The sequence below is a fragment of the Tenrec ecaudatus genome, chromosome 11 (genome assembly GCF_050624435.1).
Source record: "Tenrec ecaudatus isolate mTenEca1 chromosome 11, mTenEca1.hap1, whole genome shotgun sequence".
Classification (NCBI taxonomy): Eukaryota; Metazoa; Chordata; class Mammalia; order Afrosoricida; family Tenrecidae; genus Tenrec; species Tenrec ecaudatus.
Window position 1 is genome coordinate 138,811,130 of NC_134540.1, and position 25,500 is coordinate 138,836,629.

The 25,500-nt window shown below is 38.3% G+C and overlaps 1 pseudogene; it reads left to right on the plus strand.

Moving 5' to 3' along the window:
* Positions 1 to 16,149, plus strand: part of LOC142461086 (lysM and putative peptidoglycan-binding domain-containing protein 2 pseudogene) — a 57,737-nt pseudogene extending 41,588 nt beyond the window's left edge.
* The last annotated feature ends 9,351 nt before the right edge of the window (positions 16,150 to 25,500 follow it).

Genomic DNA, 25,500 nt, shown 5'->3' on the forward strand with positions numbered 1-25,500 from the left:
CTCCTTAGTGGATAGAAAATGACACTTCATTTTTTTGCATCCCCCCCACAAAATACTACTAAGTATCTTTTCATAGAAGTAGTAACCATTATTACAATTTTAGTAGTATTAGTGAGACTATTTTATCTTAGAATATCTAATGAACACTACCCATAAAAAGCATTTTATGGAATCATGTACTAAGAATATTTTGAATAAAGACTATATTTGAATTCATATATCATAAATAGTATTGAGAGGCAGGTAAAAATGCAAAGGTATAAAATACCAAACATTTGGGACACAACAAAAACAGTTATCAGAGGGACAGTTAAAACATAAAAAAGTCTAGGTGATGTAGGAAAGAGGTGTCCTGTGACACCAAAATTCTCTGCCATATTCTGTCTCCCGCAAACTCTCCTGAGAAACATAGGAACTTACCGAGTGTTGATCCTCCCTTTGTCCCCTTCATTTCCCCTTCATGAGAACACACTTCCAAAGGCATGATAATCTGCTCCTCATAACTGATACTGCCAGCCTCCTGAGGAGACATGACTAAAATGGATTGTTGTGAGAGTAACTAATTCCGGGCCAATGTCTTCACTTTTGAATGAAACCGAAGAGAAGAGTATGGTTGGGTTGATGCAATAGTATAGTATGGGAATCCTGGGTCTGCACCCAGGGCTACTCCAGAAGAGACGGCCAACCTGGTGGACTGAACAAAATTTGCCATGACACTTGTTTATTCTGAGAAGTGAAACGGCTCCTCTCCCGCCTGGAACATTCCAGAGGAAACAGGTAATGCCTTGCTTATGACGTCCATGTTAGAGTACCTCTATGGTGATAGTCTTTCCCAGAAGGAAAGAGAGTTTTAGATGGCTAGTACGAAAGGTTGTGGATACAGAAGACATTGATGGAGTTGATAGGAAGGTTCAAATTCATCTCTGCAGTAGGCTGGGTGCCAATAGAAACCTCTGTTGTCTCCCAATGTCAAGGAGGTTTAAAGATGTCTGTTCTATTCATCCCAGCCAAGGGTATTGAATGATTCAAATTCCCACCAGGGATCATACGACGCAAAGACTACCTAGTTCATGAAGATAGGGATTGACTAGGGCCCAGGATTTTCTGGTGAAACCTCCCACAGGAGCTGACGCAGGTCATATGCGAATGTGTGGGTACAATGGCCTGTTGGAAAAGAAGAGAGCTCCTGGGGGCTCCTCCACAGAAGATTCCCATGCCATTTGTGTCTACAAAGCAGAACAACTCCTTCGCCCTGCTCTCTTCCTCACCTCCCTTCTTCATGACCAGTGGACCTAGGACTCGTTCCTGTTTTTCTTGCACACATTCCCCTTCCTGAATTGGCTTAGGGTTATAACTGTGACTGAACTGGTTCAGGAAATGACTCAGTGCTACAATTCACCCCTCCATTCTTTTTTTTCTCTGAAATAAGGTTTTAAACAGAAACCAAGGAATTAGGATTTTTTCACTTGCCCTATCACCTGCATTTCCATATGCATCCAGTGACCCAGTTCCTCAGGAATTAGATAGATACCCATCAACCCTATATACCAGGAATAACTGTCCCCTTCGGTCATGAAACATTGCATAATAGCTGTTTTAATCAATGGGTGTTCTCTATTCCACTCCACAACCAAAAGTTTATCCTTTTCCCTTTTATTCTTTTTCCCCCAAAATTATATTTTCTAAGTGAATCAGGGAGGTCACATGAAGCCCCAGCATTCTGAAATCAATTGTGGTAACAATCTCTTTTAGACAACTTAATATTCAACTAGTCTCAAGGAGTTCAAGATTAATGATGTCACCGGTACCCAACTCTCCCATGATGCTATTCAGCTTCACTCTTCCAATTCCCCACTGGCCACTCTTCCTGGAGTATATTCCCTCACATTTCCTGGGTTCTGTTCATCTCTGCAAGTTCCCATAGAAATTTGTGAATCTTGGAGGAATTGTCTCATTTGGTGGTTGGTGTTGTTCAGTCCAAAATTTGAAGGTCAGTCAGGGGTGAGCCAAACCCAAGATCCAGAGCCAGGCATCAAAAATGTCCAGAAGTCACAGCACAAATGCTTGCTTCTACCGAGTCTCAGTAAGGACGTAGAGGTCCAGCTTTCCAGAGGAGGTGATGAATTTACAGAATTATATGATGGCACAATTATATATTCATTAAAAACAAAGAGTGTGGCCGAGTTCATGCCAGGTTCTAAGGTGGAATCTTAAAGGTCTCCTCAAGGAAACAAAGATTGTGGCCTGATTCACACTATTAAAGTCAGGTCTTAATTCCCTCCTATCCCTGTTTGCTAAGAATGTCCTCCAGAAGTGGAAAGTCCAAAATGACAATATTTCACATGGGGCATTATGGCTAGAAGACCCATATTAATTGCCCATAACTCAATACAGTAGACAACAAAATTGACTATTGGAAACTACTAAAAATTAGACCCATAATTGTAGCCATCAAAATGAGCCCTGGTGGCAAAGTGGTTATGTGTTGGCTGTGATCTGAAAAGTCAGCAGTTTGAAACCACCAGCCAGCTCTACTGGTGAAAGAAGGGCTTCCTTCTCCCATAAACAGTTGCAGTCTTAGAGGCTCATATGGGCGGTTCCACCCTGTCATAAGCCACTGTGAATCAGCATCAATGCAATGGCAGTGAGGGACCGAGTGAGTGAGTGTGTCCATCAAAGGACTTCATTTAAAGAATAGAAAGGATTTAAGGACCAGGACCAAAAATAGTTAGCACAGAAAAGGCACTATTCTAAAAAAACTATACAGAACTGCAATAAATCAAAACTTAATCCAACATAAATGTAGAGAAAGGACACGAACATTTTGCCACAAATGACATCCAAATGACTAAAATCCATGAAAAATGCTCAACATCATTAGCCATCATGGAAATGCAAATCAAAATAATGATATCAACTTATACTGGCAATGCCAGCCTAACTAAGGAAAACAACAACAACAGCAACAACAAATGCAACACATGAAATGCTGGAGAGGTTGCAGAGAGACTGGACCCCTCATACAGTTCTTATTGGTCTATAAATATATGCAACTGTTATGGAAACAGTATGGTGCTTCCTCAACTAACTGTGAAGGAATCCCATAGTGTCAGTAATACTTTGGTTGGGTATATAACTAGAAAAGTAAGAGCCTTAATATGGGCAGGCAAGCACTCCTGTGTTCAATGCAGCAGTGTTCACAACAGCAAGAAGCTGGAAACAGCCTAAATTCCTACCAATAGAAGTTTGATAGTAATTGACTAGGGTGAAAGAGAAACTGGGGATTCATAAAACGAGAAGGAAATTCCGGGGAGTTGGGAAGTATAGTACACAGCAGACTGTGATGTGTGGTTTGAACTGCTGAATGCAGAGTTCATGATCTGCCTCCCTAATACCTTTGGTCTCCCTTTGGATCTATTTATAAATTGTTTCTATTTTTAATATTTCGTGCTTTCTTTTGGATTGAGAATTTTATATGCTTTTCCTGGTCATTTTGCTTTTTGCTTGCTTGCTTCCGGTTTGTGTTCCATATGATTTCATGCTTATGAAATCCAGAAGTGCTATGTCTCTAGAGAGTGGTAGGATTGGTGAATTGCCTACTGGCAGGGGACGAGATGGGGAATGGGGAGGTAACAATAATGTGTAAGAGAATGAACTATTGTGAAATTGATAGTGGTAATGTTTGTACAAATATTCTTGATATGACAGAATGATTAAATGGTTTAATATGGAAGTTTATGACAATAAAACAATTTAAAAAAACAACAAACCATACCGGGCAATTCTACTCACTGTTTACAAAATACTACTGCCAACAGGTTGAGCAGCAAATTAAACGTGACCTGGTCGAGACAACAAAAACAAAGTTACATTACTTAACACAACATCAAATTAAAGTATTAAATATATGAAATAAAATACTTAAAATATCCCCAACATAAAATATGGGATTAAAGTGATCTAAATAAATTATTAAGAAGAGCAGCCATTTTAAGAATGAATCAAACAGAAATTCTTACTGCCACTCAAAATTAACACCTATGTCTTCAAATGGTCCCAAAGTTTTAGACTGCTCTGGATTCCATCTTTGATTACCAATCAATTTTTGTTCATTTTCTTACTTCTTTGCTTTACTGAAAGGATGTGAAGTTATGGTAGAATCTCTGACTCCCCTATCAGAGATTGGTTACTTGTATAAAGCTTCGTTTTTTTTTTAAATGTTCATACAGAGCTTAGATAATATAGCAAGATGATTTTTTATCCTACTTTATTCACTATATTTCTTGTAATGAAAACATCACATTTTTCTAACACATGCATTATTATATATGAGTGGTTACCTTTCTTTTGAATGTAGAGAAATAAAGTCAATTCATTGATGGTCTTGACTATGGTGTTGTTAGGTGTCACGAGGAAGATCCCGACTCATAGCTGCCCTATTTGGATCAGAACAAAGCCATGTCTGGTCCCGTGCCCCCATCATAAGGGTTCTGTCATTGATGGTTGCAGCCGCTGTGCCAATCCTGCAATATGGTAAATTTTAAAATGCTGTCTTCACTCACTTTCCCTAAGTAGGGAGTTTGGGAGTGTCTACAGCTCTTACATGGGTTCTACTATGATGTGAAAAATATCCATTTTGTGACACTCTCTCTACCAGTTTCTATTTTATTCTCCTCACCAATTGGTTCAATGCTACAAAAACAAATAACGCCCCCCCAAAGTGAATAAATAAGTGAAAGAAGGTATCAAGAGTTTACTGTGGAGTTGGCCAACTGGAAGCTCCGCCCCTTGTGGATGGGAAGGAAACAATTACAATTACTTTACAAAATGTATCTATTGAAATTGGATCTATGTATGTATACCCTACAATTCTATTACAAATATAGACCAAATGACCAAGAAAAAGAAAATAAAAAAACTCAGGGCTATCAAGTGGATTCCCATTCAGAGCAGCCCCAGAGGACCGCTTTGTTGTCATTGTTGAATGGGCTCCCGACCCATTGTGACTCCATGCACAACAGAGCAAAGCATGCCTGGTAGGTCCTGCTCCAGCCTCACACTTGTTTCTGTGCCTGAGCCCATGGCTGCAGCCAAGGTGTCACCCGTGTCGGCGAGGGCCTTCCTCTTTTCCCTTGCCCCAAGGCTTTACTGAGCATGATGTCCTTCACTAGGTATCTCCTGACAACATGTACAAAGCATGTAAAACAGTCTTGCCATCCTTGTCTCTACGGAGTACTCTGGCCATACTTCCTCCAAGACTGACCGACTTGTGCTTTTGGTGGTGCATGGTACGTGGAATATTCTTCTCCAGCACCACCGTTCAAATGCACTTAGTCTTCCTGGATCTTCGTTCCCATTGAATAAGACAGGGTAGAACTGCTCTGATGCGTGCACAACGTTCGCTAATGCAAGAGAAGAGAATCGTACATAATTGGTTTAGATATCAATAACAAAGGGTTAAAGTTCTGTTAGCATTCTGCTGGTGGATAAAAACGCACTTTTATAAAACATTGACATTGTTCTAGCATTTACTTGAAAACCATGTTCTTTGAGCTAAGCATGGCACTTGGGAGCCGAGTAAAATAATTGTGAATTGTGTAAAATGTGATGCATTAGATTAAAAATGGTTCTGACCTGCTTGTTGTTCATATTCTAAAAATCCTTTTTATTGTACACTTTCAAAGTGTGTGCTTTTTTTACTTTATATTTAGCTTCCATTATAAACTCTAAAAACGATGCTAAAATCTCCAACAGTTAACAATATAAAATATCCAAGAGTATATCTAACAGAAGATGTGATATACATATATATATATATATATAAATTAAGAGCTAGAGTATAAGCATGAGTGAAAATCAAGACACCTTTCTATGGAACCTTAGCAATTTACTTTAACATTTATATGGAAAGGAAAAGCATTGAAACCAGCAAACTATAACTGAAGAAGACACTGACGAGAAGGAATTGCCCTCTGGATACATATAAGCACTAAAACGTAGAGATAAAGAAAGAATCTTATCAGTAACTAGAAACATGTCCACACATATATTAAATGGTTGATAAATTGCACAGATATATCAGTAGGGACGAGAATGCCTACTCAAACTTGTCAGTGATCATTTATATATGAAAATTATTTTAACTCATTTACATCTTATGAAAGGACTCAAGTGGAGAGAAGAGAGCATTAAGAGTTACAGGGTGAAAATTAAGACAATAAATTCATTCTTTCAGCAACAAGATTTTTAAAGCTATAAATCAAGCTAGGCCATAAATAGAAATTATCATAAAATACTCTATTTTAATGTTAATTTTTATATTAACCCAATGTTACCCCACCTAAAGAAGATATAGAAATGAGCACTTTATCATATGTGAATTATGATAGTGAGGGCCAGACAGTAGGAACAAATCATCAACATTCAGAAGGCAAATCTATTGCAAATTGTATTTCTCATGTGTTGTGTCCTTTTTTTTCTTTCATGTGTTGTGTTCTAAGGTCAATGGCTTTGATGGGTATTAGTAGTGAATATATGCCTGAGACAGGGAATAAAAAAAAGGTGGGCTAAGGTGAGTCTATAATGGACATTGTTCATACAATTATTCTGCAAAACAAACAAACCATGTTCTCCAAGATTGAACACAGGTTTTCATTTCCATCTTCAGAAAAGAAGCCCATAAATGAGGCACATGTACCACTGATTCTATGGATATGGTATGTTCACAACACTTTCCATTGAGAAGAACTCCATAACCTACTACACTTAATTGCAGGTGAAGCCAAGAAAGGTAAGCAAGCATGTACCAGGACAAGAACAGCCTACACTTTGGTAAACAGCTAGTAAATCCTTCAAGGATACACAATGATTCATATAATTACCAGGAAATAACACACAAAAAATTAATGAAAGGCTTTAATGACACGGCAAAGACAGGAAATTGAATCATAAATAAACACACAGAAGAAAGGTCAATATCATAAACAATTATGGCGTCAGTGCTGTTGTTCCATGCTGGCCAGTTCCTTTGATGGAGAGCACCCCCGGGTGATAGGGTGAATGGCCAGCTTTATGAGAGCAACCTGCCAACCTTGCTCGCTGAGCGCACCTGGGAAGATCATCAACAGCCATTGGGTTAGCAGCCTTGCACAAAGATGAAAAGGCTTCCTACATTATTTTAATATATTAAAAGGAATGTAACAGCAAATTAATTGAGAATATGTTGAAGAGTAAGTTGTTAAATATTCACAGATGGGTAAAATCATCTGTGACTTGGTTCAGATAATAATTTGGTGATATTTATTAAATGCAAACTCCTTTTGACCTAAAAACATCTATCCTTTATGTGTTTGTCTGGGTACATTAGAGAAGCAATTCCACAGAAATCCATAGGTTAAGTGCACATCAAGAAATCACCTCAAGCCAGTGCTTCCCAAGCTCACAAGTCCATCATTAGCCCATATGTCCGACAACAATCCGCAAAGTCCTCCTCCATCTCATAAAACACACACTATGATGCTGACTGCAGGAGGAAAGCTGAATCAGAGAAACATGTAAGCATCTCAGTGCTGACAGGGTTCCACACAAGTGCTCCTGCACCGAGGGCTACCTTGGGGTAGGTTCATGTGGCTTCTCCTCAGGGATTTCTTGCAGGAAGTGAGCCTTGCCAGCTGAAGCAGGGAACTGTCTAAGGCAGCTATATCCTGGACCGACCATCAGAAAGCCAGAAACGCGAGAACTATAAAGGCCATGTATCCCTGTGCCCTTCAATTAACCTCATGTGTGTTTATCGGCCAGGTTGGCACAATACACTAACTACCTCACCCTACATGTTATATAATAAAAATTACTGAGTTTGCACAGTAAGACATAAAAGAATGCTCCTAGTAAGCATCTGTATAGAAGTAATTAATTAGAATTTGCACAACTGCACATTAATGGAAGAGTAGCAGATAATTATCACACATTCAGATGCTAAAGTAGCACAGAAAAGTTAAATAAAAGATTTCTACCCAAAAAATTAATTAATTAATTAAAAATATTTCTACAGACAACAACATATATGAAATTAGAAAGATAAAAGTGAATAAAACTATAAATTACAATGTACTGCTCACCGTAGGATTCTATGTCTATAAAATTTAAAATTCAAATTAAACAGAAATTTAGAAATTCTATGCACATATGTAAAACTAAAATTAAATCTTATGAATGTTGGAGACAGAAATCAAAATATGTGGCTATCCACATAAAATAAATCGTTGCAATATATTTTTTAAAACTACAATATTCAGATCTTAATAGTGTGCGTGTATTTTTTTAAACTGGTTTTAAAGTTACCACATGCTTCTTTTCCCTTCAATTCCACACTCACATGTATGCAATATAATGTATATCATGTATAATGTAAATGAAATAAAAAATAAATTTTAAAACGTATTACCTAAAATTTCTGGTATAGGGGGAAGTGAAATCAACTTTCTTTAATTTTCAAAATCAAAATAAAATCAGATTGAGAGCTAGGTATATGTAGGTTTTTATATTCTAAGCAAAATTTCTTATTCTCTTTGACTAGCTGTTTTGTTTCTAAAAAAACGTGCATTTATAAAATGCAGAAGTGTCATATACTCCCTTATTCACACGATCTGTTTGTACTTGACTATTTACCAAAGGCTGGAGGTTGAACATATTTATTGGCACTGTATACAATAGCTCTAGAAATCTAAATCTGCAAAATGCATAGCCATTGATATTCCTATGGAGTGTATTTCTGCTCTGAAATATTGGGTCACCAGAGATTTAATCACTTTGACAACAAATTTTCATTTGTTTTTTAGTATGACAACAAATGTTGTGTTAGAAATTTTGATTCCATTTTTGTGGGAAATATTTCCTTTTAAAATATTTTATTAGGGATTCTTACAGCTCATAACAATCCATACATCAATTATATCAAGAATATTTGTACATATGTTGCCATCATCATTCTCTAAATATTACGTTCTATTTGAGGCCTTGGAATTAGCTCCTCTTTTTACCTTCTTTCCCCTCGCCTACCCTAGTGACCTCTTGCTAAATTATAAATTATGATTAATTTCATATCTTTCACTGACTGCTGTCTCCCTTCCCTTGTGATCCCTCCCCCCACCTCCACTCCCCATCTTCCCCCTACCCTCCTGGTATTGCTACTCCAATTTCTGTTAATGAGGGGTTTATGTGACCTGGATTCTGAGTGTCCTGAGCACTTATCTGTACCGGTGTACATGCTCCGGTCTAACTCGCAGATGATGGGAACAACGAGGAAATTAAAATTAACAATGAGGACGACTTAGAGATCCAGGTGTTGTTGGAGCAACAGGAATCTAACTGAAAGGAATTACTAAGAGGCAGAAGAAGGGTGAGTGTGATAGTGGGAAAGGAGGAAGGTAAAAGGAAACAAGAAAGATCTAGGAAGGAAAGCTATGAATAGAGGTATAAACATAGGTATGTACTTATGTAAATATATTAATTCATAAAAATAGAGGTATTGGCATAGGTACATATATTTATATGGTAATACATTGAGAAAGTGGATGGATTTGGGGCCTCTCCTCAAGACCTCCCTCAATGCAAGAACACTTTAACAACCTGGCATTCCATGATGCTTACCCTCCCAGCAAAATTGCTGAAGACAAAATGGGTGCACAAGCCAATGTGGTGAAGAGAAATAATGGTGCCAGGCTACCAAAAGATATAGCATCTGGGGTCTCAAAACTTGACATTAAACCAGTAGCCATCTAGCAGAGAAGCAACATGCCCACATTGAAGAAGCACACCAGCTTGTGCAATCATGAGGTGTCGACAGGATCAGGTAATGGGCATCAGAAAACCCAAAACAAACATATTGTTGGGAACATAGGGGTCAGATCAGAGACCTCAAAACACATCTGTAGACACTGGAATATCACTTCATAGTAGGATTGCAAGGAACGGATGTGTCAACCAGACTGCGGTATAGCACGGATGAAACACACACTGTTCCTCTGGCTCCTTGAGCCTTCCTCACCCCCCACTATTATGACCCTAATCCTTTCAGAAATTTTTATTTCATTTTCAAGCAATGTGCTAACTCTGTGTGATGTAGCCATTTACTTGCTATGGCTACTTTAGCTATAATACTGTTGACACCTATCATATGACTGGATAGGCACATGTAAAAAATATATATGGAACTGTGATGTTGGGGTTGGTCAATAGCGGCTCTAAAACAAATAAATAAATAAATAAATAACTCTCTCTCTCTCTCTCTCTGTATATATATATATATCACATTGCCAGAGCAAGGCAGGGACCAAGGTGATATGTTGCTGAGAACTCAGGAACAAGGTACAGGCCTAGCTGCAGGCCTGGTTAAGAATAAGTTCTCTTGACCGGAAAAAACTATACGTAAGCATTTCTGACCCTGAATGATACCTGTTACTTTCCCTGGTAAACCTCGCAACCATGACTATTGCTTGTGAGTTCCGTGTGTCCATTGCAGTGGAGTCTAGGAGCTGACAGTGATGTAGAGAGCATCCAGAAGGATAAAAGTCAGTGCTGCCAGAATAAGGACAGAGATGTACATGGTTGAGCAATGGCTGGCTTCCAACTAGTATGACTTTGTCTTGACCTAATATTGAGCTTGATTCTCCTTTTCACTTATGAAGTCAGAGCATATCAGTCCACACCCACAAACTATCTTAACATACTGACATATTGCTTAGCAATATTTTATGTTTCACATACATATGCATATATAATTTATTGGTGGGTATTATCCTATGTTGCCTATGTTTAGAATGTCTACATACTTCAAAAATTCTATAGCATGGAGACTCTATGAGTTGGAACCAACTTGATGGCTCTGAAGAACAACAAAATTCTACATGTACTTCATCCATGTAGTTGCTCTGAAAAATATGACAATGACAAAGTAGTCTAATTTTATCATAATTTTTAAGCATTGTGATTTTAACTTCAAAAATCAGTTTCATAAAATGTATTATTTGAAATAATTAAGATAATCAGTGGAAGTTAATATTTTGAATTAAATTAAATAATTTAGAATTTAATATTTTATATTAAATTATTGGTACTAACCCATAGTAGAAGAACAAAAGCAGCAGAAGCAGGAGCATTAGACAGAGTGCTTGCTTCCCAGCCTAGGGAGCGAGAAAGCAGAGTGCCTTTGGGTGGCAGGGGACTTAGATGGAGTAGACTGCATAGTCATGTAGGCAGGTCATGTTGACAACTACTCTATGAATTGATTTCACATATTTTCTCATATCTTAAAACTTTGTTGTAAAGATTAATTTTAGACCCCAACTTACATGGGCCATTGTGGCAATTATTTAGCCAAACAAAAATATGACTAAATGTTGCTGTGGAAGTATTTAATAGATGTGATTAATGCATATGATCAGTTGGCTTTAAAAAGTGAGATGATTCTCAGTAAGATGGATAGTCCGCATATACTGTGTCAAAGGCCATAAAACAAAACGGGTACTAAAAGAAAAAAAGATTTTTTCTCAAGACTGTAATATGAATTACCGTCCACACTAAATATTTTGACGGTAAGATGTCCATGAATAATCTGCCTGTTAATCTTCCCTAAGAATTTCAGACACGCTAACACTAATGGCTGCCTTTAGTAGCTTACTAAAGTATCTGCCTCTTGCCCTGTCCATACATTTTAAGGTATTCAAGAAGTCTCAGTATCCTCCCTACAGATCCCTATGCCTTCAGGAAGGCAGTGGCAGCAGGCCAACCCAAGCACAGATTCAGGCTCACTGAGGTTTTCTGAGGTTTTTCTGCTGGAAAACCATGAGGCTTTCAATTTCTGTTACAGTCTTGGGAATGCCTTGGGACAATTCTCCCCTGTCCTACAGAAGCACTGTGAATGAGAATCAACTCAATGGCAATGAGGTTCGTGTTCTGGTTTTTCTCTACTATGACTGCTTCCTCTTAAGCTGTCTTGTCTCCCTGCAGATTCCCAGGCCTCTGAGGCAGACTCAGGAAGCAGGCTAACACCATTATAGATCCAGGCACCTTGTTTGCTTGTTTGCTTTTCATTCTACCTCTTCCTTCCTCCTCCTCTATTGCCCTGTCTCAATCCACCACTAGCGGCTGCACTGCAATGCCACAGAGAATGCAGGCCAATGAACTACACCCCAAACATCAAGAAAAACAAGCACAGACAAAGGGATAGCATGCAGATGTAATGCAATGCCCTGAAAAGTGGTCATGGAGTTACCAGAATTCATAAGAATGGTGTGTAGATGCCTTCAAGAAATGAGGGAAATCCTCCTGATAACAATGGAAAGGGTAGAAAAAATCAAAACTCTACAACAAAAGGCATACAACACGATAAACAATAAGATGACAGAATTCAATAACACATGAAAAGACCTGAATAAGAGGACTGGATAAAAGGACAATGGAATCTGTGAGCTGAAAGACAGTTTTTCTAACCTAAACCAGTAAGACAAACAACAACAACAACAAAAGTAAAGGGGTCCTAAGAAGTTCTGAGAATTATGTGGGTCACTACTAAAGGAAATAAACTACAACTTATCCAGATCATTGAGAAATAAGAAACAATTGAACAACAACAACAAAAAAAACTAGTGTGAAAATAGTATGAGAAATCCAGGAAGAAAATTTGACATGCATCATAAAGAAGGAGAAAATAGATATTTACAGCTGAGAGATTTCAAACAAGATAAATTCCAAAATAAAAATACGAAGACGTACCATAGTAAAACTCTCCAATTCCAAGGAAAAGACAGGAAACTGTTCAATCAAGAAGGCGATGTGTTCTTAGGTAATACGTGGTGTCACATAAGAACATATTGTTTTATTGCTTGAACTATTTCTGCTAACAAATTTGAGCTTACCTTTATTCATTTTCCTTTGAAGGAGACTGCTGTTTTTACTCTATTTGCCTTTGGGATTCTCATTTTTTTTGACAAAATTATGGACAAATTCATTGCCAATAGAATGCAACAACATATCAAAATAATGATCTTGATAATAATAATTTCACCGCCATTCATACCAGGTTAGACTCATACCAGTCACACAATATGATTCAACATCAGAAAAGCAATCATTGCCATCCATTACAAAATCAAGACAAGGAATAGGAATCAAATGATCGTAGATACAGAAAAGGCATTGGGAAATATCCAACACCAATTTCTGATAAAAATAATCAAGACAATAAGTATAAGTCAGGAAATGTCTCAACACAATACTATAGATGAAAAACTTAGCAGCATCAGGCTTATGAGAGTAAAGCTGAAAACTTTTCCCCTGGGGATGGAAATCAAATGTGAATGTCCTGTGTCACCACTTCTATTCAGCTTCATGCTGGAAGTCTTAGCCATAACCTGTAGGCAACAAAAAGCAATGAAGGGAAGGCAATTGAGCAAACAAGAAGAGAAACATGCTCTACTAGCAGTTTATGTCATTTTATATGCAGAAAATCAAAGAACCTTCTCCAAAAGACTGTTGGAAACAATGGAAGAATTTGGTAAAATAGCAGGATACAAGTTAACTGCTGTTTGGTACCATAAAGCTCTGTTACACCCTGAGCAACCTTGTGCCAATCCTGTGCCATCTTCATAATTGTTGCTATGCTTGAGATGGTGTCAATCCATCTTGTTACGTGAGCTTCCTTGCTTCTGTTACCCTTCCACGTTAGAAAGCATGGTGTCCATCCCTAGAGACTGTTCTGTCTTGAAAATATACCCAATATGTGTAAGAAAAAGCCCTGCAGTGCTGGCTGCTAAGGAGCACTCTGCCCTTAATACTTCCAAGACAGATTGTGGTCTGTTTGGCAGTCCATAGTACTTTCAATATTCTCCAGCACCACAATTCAAATGCATCCATTTTTCACTCGCCTTTCTTCTTTAATGTCCAAAATTCACATGTAAATGAAGCAATTGAAAATGCCATGTCTTGGGTCAGGGGCACTTTAGTCCTCAAAACAGCACCGTTGCTTTTCAATACTCTAAAGAGGTCTTGCACAGTAGATTAACCCAATGCCGTACATTCCTTGATGAGAAAATCGGGACAAACTTAAAGGCCCTATTGCAAAGCGTTGATATACTAGCGAGTACAATAAAAGAAGCACACATAGTGGAAGACAAATGCATGACAGGACCGGCTAAAAAGAAGGCACTTATGCATAGCAAAAAGATTCATAGAAAGAGTAAAATGGGAGACATAAAGATGTTCAGCAATAACAGAGTAGACAGGAAACTAATTACTAAAATCTGTAAAATTCTGCAACACCTCAAAAAGGAAAAAATAAAACACAATTAAAAAGTGGGCAAAAAGAATGAACAGATCATTCACCAAAAATGATGTTTAAATGACTACCAAACACATGAAATAATGCTCACAATTACTAACTATCCAGGAGTTGCAAGTAAAATCAATTATGAGAGATTATCTTTCACTCCCAGCAATATTCCCATCAAAAAACAAACAAACCAACACAGGGACAACAAACCAACCAACAAAGGGACAACAAAACCGAAAAAATATAAAATGTTGAAGCTGTGAAGAAAGAGAACTCTCATAGGTGTTTGGTGGGCTTGTAACCGTGTAGAAGACTGCTGAGAACAATAGGGCATGATAAAACACCAGGGAAGAATTCCCATGTGACGCTGCAGTACATATCTGCTGGGTAGATACCCCACTGAAGTAGAGACAAAACACAAAAGGATGGATGAACTCTTGTGTTCAATGCAGCACCATTCACAACAGGAAGAAGCTGGCAACAGCCCAAACTCTCTTCAGCAGTAGAATGGATAAAGAATTCAGCCCTGAAAAACAGCGATGAAACTACCAAACACCTCATCCTATGCCTGGGCCAAGAAGCCATTATGCTACGTAAGATTAGTCATTCACAAAAGGGTCATTATTGTTTATCCATTATTAGAAGGATAAACAGTTTATCCTTATAGTCCAAGACAAAGGCAAGCATTCGTTCTCAGGCCACATCATCTTCTAGTACAGTCTCCCAACCCAGTCTAATGCTGATGATTCATCTCGGACTTCCTACCGCTTGCATGCAATGTTGTCACTGGGGCCTCGTCTCCGCGGGGGTCAGTTTCACATGTTTGGGGAGAGGCAGAAAACCAATCAGTTCCTGCCATATAGCATTATTCTGTGGTCACCTCAATTGAACAAATACTTCTACTGCAGGGTGTTTAATGAATATTAAAACAAATTCACATCCAGATGTGAATGAATGGTGTCTACCTCAGAGGAGGTTAAACCACTGGGTAAAGCATTGACTATTATTTACATAGTTCTCCTGTTTGGATTACTTTATATACACCCGTAGCAGATTAGAGAACTGGAAAACGCCCTAATTTAAGGTTGAAACAGCCTAGTGTGAGAAGAATCAGATTATTATTATTATTCTAATGTTATGGAATTAGAAGTCACTGTGTTTGGGTTTAATTCCCTTGCTTTCAGGGTACCCAATAATTGACCACAAAAGACTACCATCTGTTTGCCAGTTTCCTACTCGGCTTGCTTTGTTATGCCATGTCTTAGTCTAACTGGCATAGTTCTGCCTTAGTATATGAGTGTTATTGAGAGTTTTGCCCAGGAGTTGTGACTGAGTCCAGCCTGCACAGACACCTGCTCAGGGGCCGCAGGGCCAGCAGTGGGGCCCAGGTGTCTGGGGCGCCACGTGGAGCACTGCGGTGTCTGCACTGGGGACAGGCTGCAGGGTATCGCGCTCTACTGAGCCATGATGGAACAGATTTAAAAGAGTAAACAAACGATTTACCAATGATTGCATGTTTCTGAAGAAAACTCTGAACATTCCAGTTATATCAGAGGACCTTTGTTGTTTAACGGACGTGGCTCTATTTATTCTGCCCCCAAATGAAGCTATTGATAGTCTTTCTCATGGTCTCCTGCAGACCTGTCCCCTCCCAGGCTGCAGGAAGCTGATGCACAGCCGGTGCAGTTTAAGGAATTGTCTGGCAGAGATTTACTGCAGAGACCGGAATTTCAGATTAAGTTATCAACACGGGGAATGGAGAAAATAAAGAAGAAAGCAGAGAGGAAGACCGTCTGTATGCAACTTCCCTCTTACACATTTAGATGATGAGTGAGCCTGCTTCTCACATGGATTACGAAATGGCTGGGCCATTGGGGAAACCAAGAACTGAAGGTTCAAAAGCATGTATTTAGAATTTCCAAAGAAAAATACCTTAAACTCACAATTTAGTAGTTTTGCCGCATGCTATTGCTCTGAAGAGACTAGCTCAGTCTGGCTTCCTAAATTTAAGTCCTAGTCAGGCATGAGATTATAAAGTGTCCTTAAAGGTTATCACTTCTGTAGGTGGTGGTATTTTTCAGACTAGCCTTTGTAAAATACAGGTTGACAGAAAGCATCAAAGACGTATTTGCATATTCAAGATCCAAACAATTTATCTCCTGATGAAATCCTATGTGAAAAAATAATGTGGCTGTTTATGTGAAGCTGAATTTGCTGTGTGTTTATAACTAAAATGTGACCTATACATTTCTATATGTATGACAGATTCCATGATAATAGAGAACCAAATTTTGTAAAAATGAAATACAAAAGTTTGAATGAGAAAAAAATTTAAGTTTTTCCCTAATCCCAAGCCCTCTTTGTTTGCAAAAATAGTGACCATTTACTTGAGATTTTAATCTATACAACCAAAAACATATATTTCAGTATTAAAAACTAATGTACATGTATACATTAGTTTTCTAAGTAGTGTTTTAAATTCTATGCCATTCACTAAATAAGGAGGATTGGGGAGAAACATATTCACAGTGTCTACCTAGGAACATAAAATTGTAATCCCAGCATTTTTTAGAAGTGTGCTCATAACTTTTAAATACAGCCTGGATGATTGTGTCTCAGGATTGGAGGAACCAAGCGGAGGCAATTTTTCCCCAAAGCAAGTTTGGCATTACTACTGGAATGCACAGCTAAGCCAAAACACTAGTAAGAATAATCTGACTCAAACAGATCTATGAAGCGTACTAATAGATAGGAGATCTACTAAATATTTACTTGATCAGTTTACACAGAAAAGTTTTAGGTTAAGTAAGCAGAAGCCTCTTTGTAAAGAACCACTCTCTTCAATAAATTCCTAATGTTGAGCCAGTTAACAACTTCTTGAGTGAAGGAAAGGATGGATACCCATGGCAAAATAACCAATTGCAAAAATGTATACTCTTAAATAGTTTCTAGTCTCCCCTCCAAAAAAACTAGAACCTTCTACTAGGTTGACATTTTAGGGATTAGTGGGCACTAATTTCAAGAGACACAAAACATTATTTTGGCTTATCAGATGCAGCTGGGACATCTGGAAGTCAGATGATCGATAACATTTGAGCTCAGATTCCTTTCTCTGTGTGTTCAGGGTATGCATAAACCCATCTTATGATTATTTCTGTAGTTCCAAGATGCACAATCGGAACGCCGTATACTGAACAAGTGACAGAAATACCACATTGAAATGAGGCTTATTATGATTTAAAGGAATGTTGAGAAGAAGCCACCAGGACTGCCGAGAAAATATGGGAATTATTCTAAATCACTGTATTCCTAGAGGAATTGAAATGATTAATGCTACCCTCAATAAGTCAAAGCATGCATTTTCAGGAAGTTTAACCACGTTTCCTGGGTTTAACAAAGGGATATATTGAATAACAGTATGTTGTTATAAACTTAGACAAGTGATGATTTTGATTGAAGCTGCTCTTCCAGAAGTAGTTTCACTGCTTAAGCAAATTAACACATCACTTGATATATGGTACAGAGCTATTGATCTGGCTTACCCATATCCTCATCCCCAGACAGGTTTTAGTAAAGAAAACCAGAAGTAGCTGATAAGGCCAACAATAAGCCAAATCCTGATGGCACAAGAGTTAGATGTTTGACTGCTGAATGGAAGGTTAGCTGTTCAGACCAAAGTCCATCCTCTGACTCGAAAGGAAAAACAAGACCTTTCAATCTACCCTTATAAAGACGACAACACAGAAACCCTACTGAGCAGCTCTATGCTATCCCATATGATCCACCTGAATCAATATTAACTGGGCATTATACAATAATATAGATTCTCAGTAATGGCAGCACTCCAGGCCTATGTTCTATTGTAGTCTGCAGCATCCTTGATGATCTTTCTTCATTACCAAAAATATACTGGTTTATTATTAAATTGATGATATGATGCTGGCTGGATACAGTATACAAGGAATACTTAATTGCCCGACATTTGCATCTCAGAGAATAGAAATTAAATTCAACAAAAATCTCAAAAATTCCCATTTCAGTTAAATTTCTCAAACCCCTGTGATGTGCCGATGTCAAGATACATGTGAGTCTCAATTGTTACATGTGGGTCCTCTGATAAGTGGAGAAGTAGAACAAAGCCAAGTGGCCCACTGCACTTTTAAGACAAGAAATGTCTCACTTGGGTATATTCAACACCTTTGTTTACCAAAATTTTGATCCCCAACTTTACAAGTTTGGGGTGGGTCCCAGAGAGAGAGCAGGCCCTAGGAAAGGTAAGAGCAGCTGAGCAAGGTCTCTTTTGGCCATAGGATCAAAAAGATCCAACAGTGTTTGAAATACAAGTGGCAAATAAACATGCTGTGTGGAAATCTTGGCAGACTCCTATAAGATCAGAATACAGGCCCTTGGGAATTTGGAGCCAACCCCTTTCTTCCTTTGAAAATGTGTACTTTCCCTTGTGAAATAGCTTTTGACTTGCTAAAAACTGAATAGCGTTTAGTCCAAAAGGGAACTCTAGCGGCTGAACACATAACCATGAGTAGTCAGGTTGAAGTTATAGCTAAGCTATTTGTCAGGAAATGAGTGTTGTCTGACCAACAAAGGATGAAAATTATTTTGTGCTGTACTCAGGTATCAAGTGCAAACAGTATATATAATATTGGTATAGAGCTTGCCTGTTATGTGAGAGTAAATTACGTGAAGAAATAACCATAAAGTTCATTGACCAACTCTGGCTACAACGCTTACTCTCACTCACACCTATGACACGGTAGAAACATTTTTATAAATAACATTTTTTAGAGTCAATTAAAACATCATTTCTGGTTTATACATGCTTCTAATTGACTCACCCCAAAGTGACTGCCATCACACTGCAATCACCTTCTGGGCTATACGTACAAAACCTTGGTGATGAAAAAATCTTCTAGAAGTAGAAGTGACAAGAAGTGTGCTAACAAAGCACTTCTTGGATTGTTGATAATCATGCGTCTGAGTGATCATGTACTTATAAGAAACATCAGTAGAACGTGTGACAATGATGTCTGAGATTGGGTATGTAGATAGTTCTTTTGAACTCTGAGATTGGGTATATAGATAGACATCTTTGAATGAGCAAAATATATGAAGATGCTTGCACTCCATAAGAAATCTCATCAAAGGATGATGTAAGGAGTGAGGCATTTTAATAATCAAATGTATATAATAGCATATTTCATAATAGCAAACGGTCCTTTCCTTCAGTCTCTCTGTCACTGCCCAATAAAGTAATCATGATATCAAAGTTGGAGATCATTCATGGGCTCATTAGCATGGACCCCCAGTTTCCAAGTCCAGGATAATAACACATGTTGCTAAGTTAACAATCTTCAATCAACAGTGATCAACAATAAATTCCCAGAATATTACTATTCATTGGGATTATCACCCAACAGCTTTCAGTCACTTCTGTCATGGAAGAAGGGTTTGGTTTTTATTGTAATAGACACTTAATCTGGATATAATTTGACTTTGTGACATATGATGCTTCTCTAAAATCTACCATTTATGAACTTGCAGATTGTGCTGTCCACCGATATGATATTCAACATAGTATTATTGTTGATGCACTTTCTACAAAATCAAGTTCATGGCATGTCATGGCAAGTTCAAAGAGACTATCACAGCACCGGTTAGGCAAAAATAATACCGTGGGGATGTGGGTTAATGGTATCGTGCTTCAAATCAGTATCTAATATAGCTTCTTTTTTCTCCCATCGTCAGATTTCTTGGGTTTATTAAAGAAGAATTTGAATAAAAGTGGCCCCCTCACTACATCTAATGATCTTACAAGCATCTGCCCTGATACCCCTTCCCCCAAAAAACCTATATTGTAGATGTCTGGATATCTTAGTCCCAAAAGCATGAGGAATTCCACCAGGAGAAAGAACACTGATTCTATTGAACTAAAATGTCTGATCCCACATGGTCATTATGTTTCTTTATACCTCTCCAGCAATAGGGAAACTATCCCATAAGATTTATTCTACTGGTTGGTGAGGGTAAAGGTCATGAATTCTTATTACCAGTGAAGGTAAATAATTGTGCCTAGAGTAAAGCAGGTCCCTAAGGGTGATTCGCTTCTATCATGTGCTGTGATTTAAAGCGATAGGAACTGTAACTCAATTCTGACTGGGTTACTAATGGCCCAGAATTTCAGGAATCAAAGTTTAGATCAAACCAGGAAAAGAACTAGAGCAGTTTAGGTGACCGCTGAGTGAAAGAGGAATATATAAACTGTAGTGGAAGAAGGTAAGTAAAAAACTAGAAACACCTGCATGACCAGTTACGGAAGTTGACAGAAATAGTACATATATCCCTTTTGTTTTATTACAACTATGTGTGCATGGAAGTATATGCGCATATATTAAGCAAATATATTTGTACTGTTTCCTCCCTTATCCTGTCTCATACAACATAAGATATATTAACTTTATGTGATAGAATTAAATAGTTAACTTTTTAATACATTTATATATGAGGATGGGGAAATAGATCTATGTGCATATATTCATAGGTTTATTATTAAGGCAGGAGATGGACATTGGGCCTCCACTCAAATACTCCCTCAAAATGCAAGAATACTTTGTTCTATTAAGCTGGCATTCCATGATGCACACCTTTCTGACATGATCACTGAAGACAAAATGGGTAAAAGCAAATGTAGTGAAGAGAGCTGATACTAACTGGCTATCAAAATATATAGTGTCTGGGGTCTTAAAGGCTTGAAGGTAAACAAGTGGCCATCTAATTCAGAAGCAACAAAGCCCATGGAAGAAGAATGCCAGCCTGCATGATCATGAGGTGCCAAAGAGATCAGGTATCAGGTATCAAAGAACAAAAAATCAAATCATTGTGAATGAGGGGGAGTACTGATTGGGGACCCAAGACCCATCTTTAGGCAACTAGACATCACCTTACAGAAGGGTGGCAGGGAGGAGACGAGCCAGTCAGGGTGCAAGGTAGCAATGATGAAACATACAACTTTCCTCTAGTTCCTAAATGCTTCCTCCCCCCCCCCCACCCTCCACTGTCATGATCCCAATTCTACCTTACAAATCTGGCTAGATCAGAGGATGTACACTGGTACAGATAGGAACCGGAAACACGGGGAATCCAGGACAGATGATCACTTCAGGACCAGTGGTGAAAGTGACGATACAGGGAAAGTGGAAGGAGGTTGGGGTGGGAAGGGGGAACCAATTACAAGGATTTGCATATTACCCCCCACCCTGGGAAATGGGCAACAGAAAAGTGGGTGAAAGGAGATGTCAGACAGTGCAAGATATGACAAAATAATAACAATTTATAAATTATCAAGGCTTCATTAAGGCAGGGGGAGCAGGGAGGGAGGGGGAAAATGAGGAGCTGATACCAAGGACTCAAGTAGAAAGTAAATGTTTTGAGAATGATGATAGCAACATATGTCCTTGGCACAGTGGATGGGTGTATGGATTGTAATGATAGTTGTACGAGTCCCCAATAAAATGATTACAATAAATGAATAAGGAAGAAAGGATAAAACAAGTTATAAGATAGCAAGGCATGAGTGAAATACACTGAAGGAATCTATATACTATTATGATGAATAGGTTATTACAATTTTGGTTTAAGAAGGGTATTTATATGATTTTAATTAAAATATGATTATGTTATTGAATTTACTTGGACATTTAATATGGCTTAAGGAGATGTATATATATGATAAGTCAACGTTAGATGGACCATGCTGTTGGTTGAGTCTGTATGTAACAAAGTCTGTGGCTTCTGTTTTGAATGATACGATGCAGTGGCATCAAGGACATTCAGCATCCCTGCCACTATCAGTTCTATCCATGTCAAGAGTGCTGCTATGACTACATGTCCTTATGTAGATCAGCAGATCAATGGGAGAATTTGAAGGCACTTATTTTTGCTTCTAATGTTTGTGATATAATTCAATATGTTTCACTATAGGAATTATAAACATGATGTTCTACTCTAAGAATTTACCATAGCTGTAGGATCAAAAAAACTTTTTAAAGAAATGAGATCAAAGGAAGTTCTAAAACACCTTAGATCAAACAAAATAATTGTCTGCATTATAACCTAATTTTTAAAACAATGACTTTTTTACTCTTGGATTTTTTATGAAAATTTAGAAAATTACATTCAATGTCTGTGTCCACTTCTGTAGAGTTGATTTGACTCACACAAGGTTCGCAAGGCTCCAAATCTTCAGAGTCAGATAGCCTCATCTCTCTCTGTTGGCATAGCTGCTGGGATTGAACTTATGACATTGTTAGCAGCCCAACTGCTGATTCCACAGTGCCACCAAGGCTCATGTAAAGAATAAAACAATCCTAAATAAATCCACTCTATTTATATTTGGAATGATATGTTGACAAATTACTTATGCCTTGAGGATCATTAAACTAGCAGCATTCTTCACCACCTATTAATGATGAGAAATAAATTGATACTATCAACTTTCTCACACTGCTATTGAGATAATCCCAACTCATCATGACACACACACCCCTGTGGATTTAAGAGACTGTAACTATTTATTAGAATAGAAACTCCTCTTTTTCCCTCAGCGGCTAGTGATTTTGAACTGCTGGCCATGCTGATGGCAGCTCAATGCATAACCACTAAAGTTCCAAGACTTCCTTACTACCAGCTACAAAAGGGGGAACGAAAAAAAGTGTGTTTGTGTGTGTCTGTGTGTGTGTGTGTGTTAGTCCGGGTTGAAACAAATTCATAGGCACTCATGTATGTAAGGTAGAACTCCATATCAAAGAGCAAGTGTACATTAAGAAAACTCCCCAGCTCAGACCAGATTAAGTGCATAAATCTGATATTAGCCCCTATGTCTGATACCAGTCTGTAATTCCTCTTCAGACTCCACACAACACATGCAGTGATGCAGAATGCAAGATCACAGGCCAGTGGGTTGAAAGTCTTGTGGATCTGGTGGTGGCAGAAGCATCTTAGCACTGATGTAGGTTTCCACATGGCTCCTCCTGCTCCAGGATTCTGGCTCTGTCAGTCTCCATGTGGTTTATCAAAAGGAATGTCTAGCAGAGAGTGTGAAAAGAGAGAGAGTGTATCTGGCCTCCAGTGAGCTAGTTATCTCTATAGTGCCTCCAAATGAGATCATCAAGCTGCTACCTGATTGACAGAGTAAACTCCACCCCTTTACTAGTTGACAGGAGATAATGTAACTGCCACAGTATATGAGGAAAGTTTTTGATTATCTAAATTGTCTTGTAGGAGAAAGATCGGACTTTCTATTCCCATAAGGAGTAGAAATACACATGGACAGTTCTATCCTGTCTTATAGGGTCACAATGAACCAGGATGAATTCAGTACAAGTCAGTTCAATTTATTTTAATTAATGTTCTTTAATTTAGAAGCCCTTGTGTTGTAATGGTTGTGCATTAGGCTGTGATCCTTAAGTTCTGCAGTTCAAAGCTACCAGCTGCTGCTCAGGAGAAGACAGAAATTTCTACTCCCATAAAGAATTATAGTCTTGGAAACTTAATTGTGGAAGGGAAATATTTATATGACTTCAAGCTACAAAAAGAAAAGAAATAGTAAAACTATTTTCTATTATCTGAATTGTCTTTAAGGAGAAGGTTTAGTCTTTCTACCTTCTCAAAGAGTTATTGTGCCCACCTTCCCAACACAATCACTGAAGACCAACTGGGTGCATAAGCAAACGTGGCATAGAAAGAAGATGGTGTCAGGCTATTAAAAGATATAGCATCTGGGGTCTTAAAAGCTTGAAGTCAAACAAGCAGCCATCTACCAGGCAATCAACAAAGCCCACATGGAAGAAGCACGCCAGCCTGTGTGATCATGAGGGATTGATGGGAACAGGCATCAGAAGTTCAAAAATAAATGACTTCATCAAGGGAAAGGAGAGGGATCGAGTTAGAAACCCAGAGCCCATCTGGGGATAATTGGACTTTCAACACAGAGGGGCCAGACGGAAGAGAAGATACATCCAGGGCACAGTATAGCACGGATGAAACACAGAACACTTCTCTAGGTCCTTAATTTTTCCTCCCCCCACTATTATGATCTCAGTCCTACCTCGAAAACCCAGCTAGCCCAGCATACATATATTGGTATAGACAAGAGCTTTCAATTTATGGAATTCGGGATAAACAAAACCCTCAGAAACAGTAACAGGAGTAATGACTTCTGGAGGGTGGGGTAGGAAAGGAGTGGGGAGAGAAATCAGGAAAGGGGAACTGATAGGAATGATGGCAAAATAACCTCTCCCTCAAGGGATGAATACCAGGATTGTAGGTAAAGGGACAGAAGGGGAGGTCTAAGATATGTATAAGTAACAATACATAATATATTAAGGGATCTTGAGGGTGACAGGTGGGGAGGGAGGGGGAAAAAGAGGAACTAATAGCAAGGGGCTCAAGAAAAAAATGTTTTGAAATTGCTGATGGAAATATTTGTACATATCTGCTTAATACAATGAATGTATGGACAGTTATACTATATGTAATAGCCCCCAATAAAGTGATTTATTAATAAATACATTTTTTAAAGAGTTATAATTTTGGAAACCCACAGGGACAGTTCTACCATGTCTTATAAGGTCACTATGAGTCTGCAGTAAGGGTTGGAGTACTTTTGTTTTGCTTTTTTTTAGTGACATGGAATGTCATAGTACTATACTGTACAGAGAGGGCAATGTCTCTCAAATACACTTATTAGTTTTACTCTGATTTCCACAAAACCAAACTCACCACCCTTAAGGCAATGAAGACTGATAGTGATCTTTTAAGGCAGGGTAGAATTACCCCTGTGAGTTTCTGAAACTTTAACTGTTTATTTTATTTTTATTATTTAAAGATCATTTTATTGGGGGTTCTTACACCCTCATAACAAGTCATGCATCACTGTATCAAGCTTATCTGTACATATGTTGCCATCATTATTTTTCTAAACATTTACTCTCTATTGAGCCCTTGGTATCAGTTCCTCTTCTCCACCCACCCCCACACTCATGACCCCTTGATAAATGATAAATTATTATTATTTTCATATCTTATACCGACAACTATCACCTTTCCCCCATGGTTTCTGTTGTTCATCCCCAGGGGTGGGAGGGGGTGTAGGGGATATT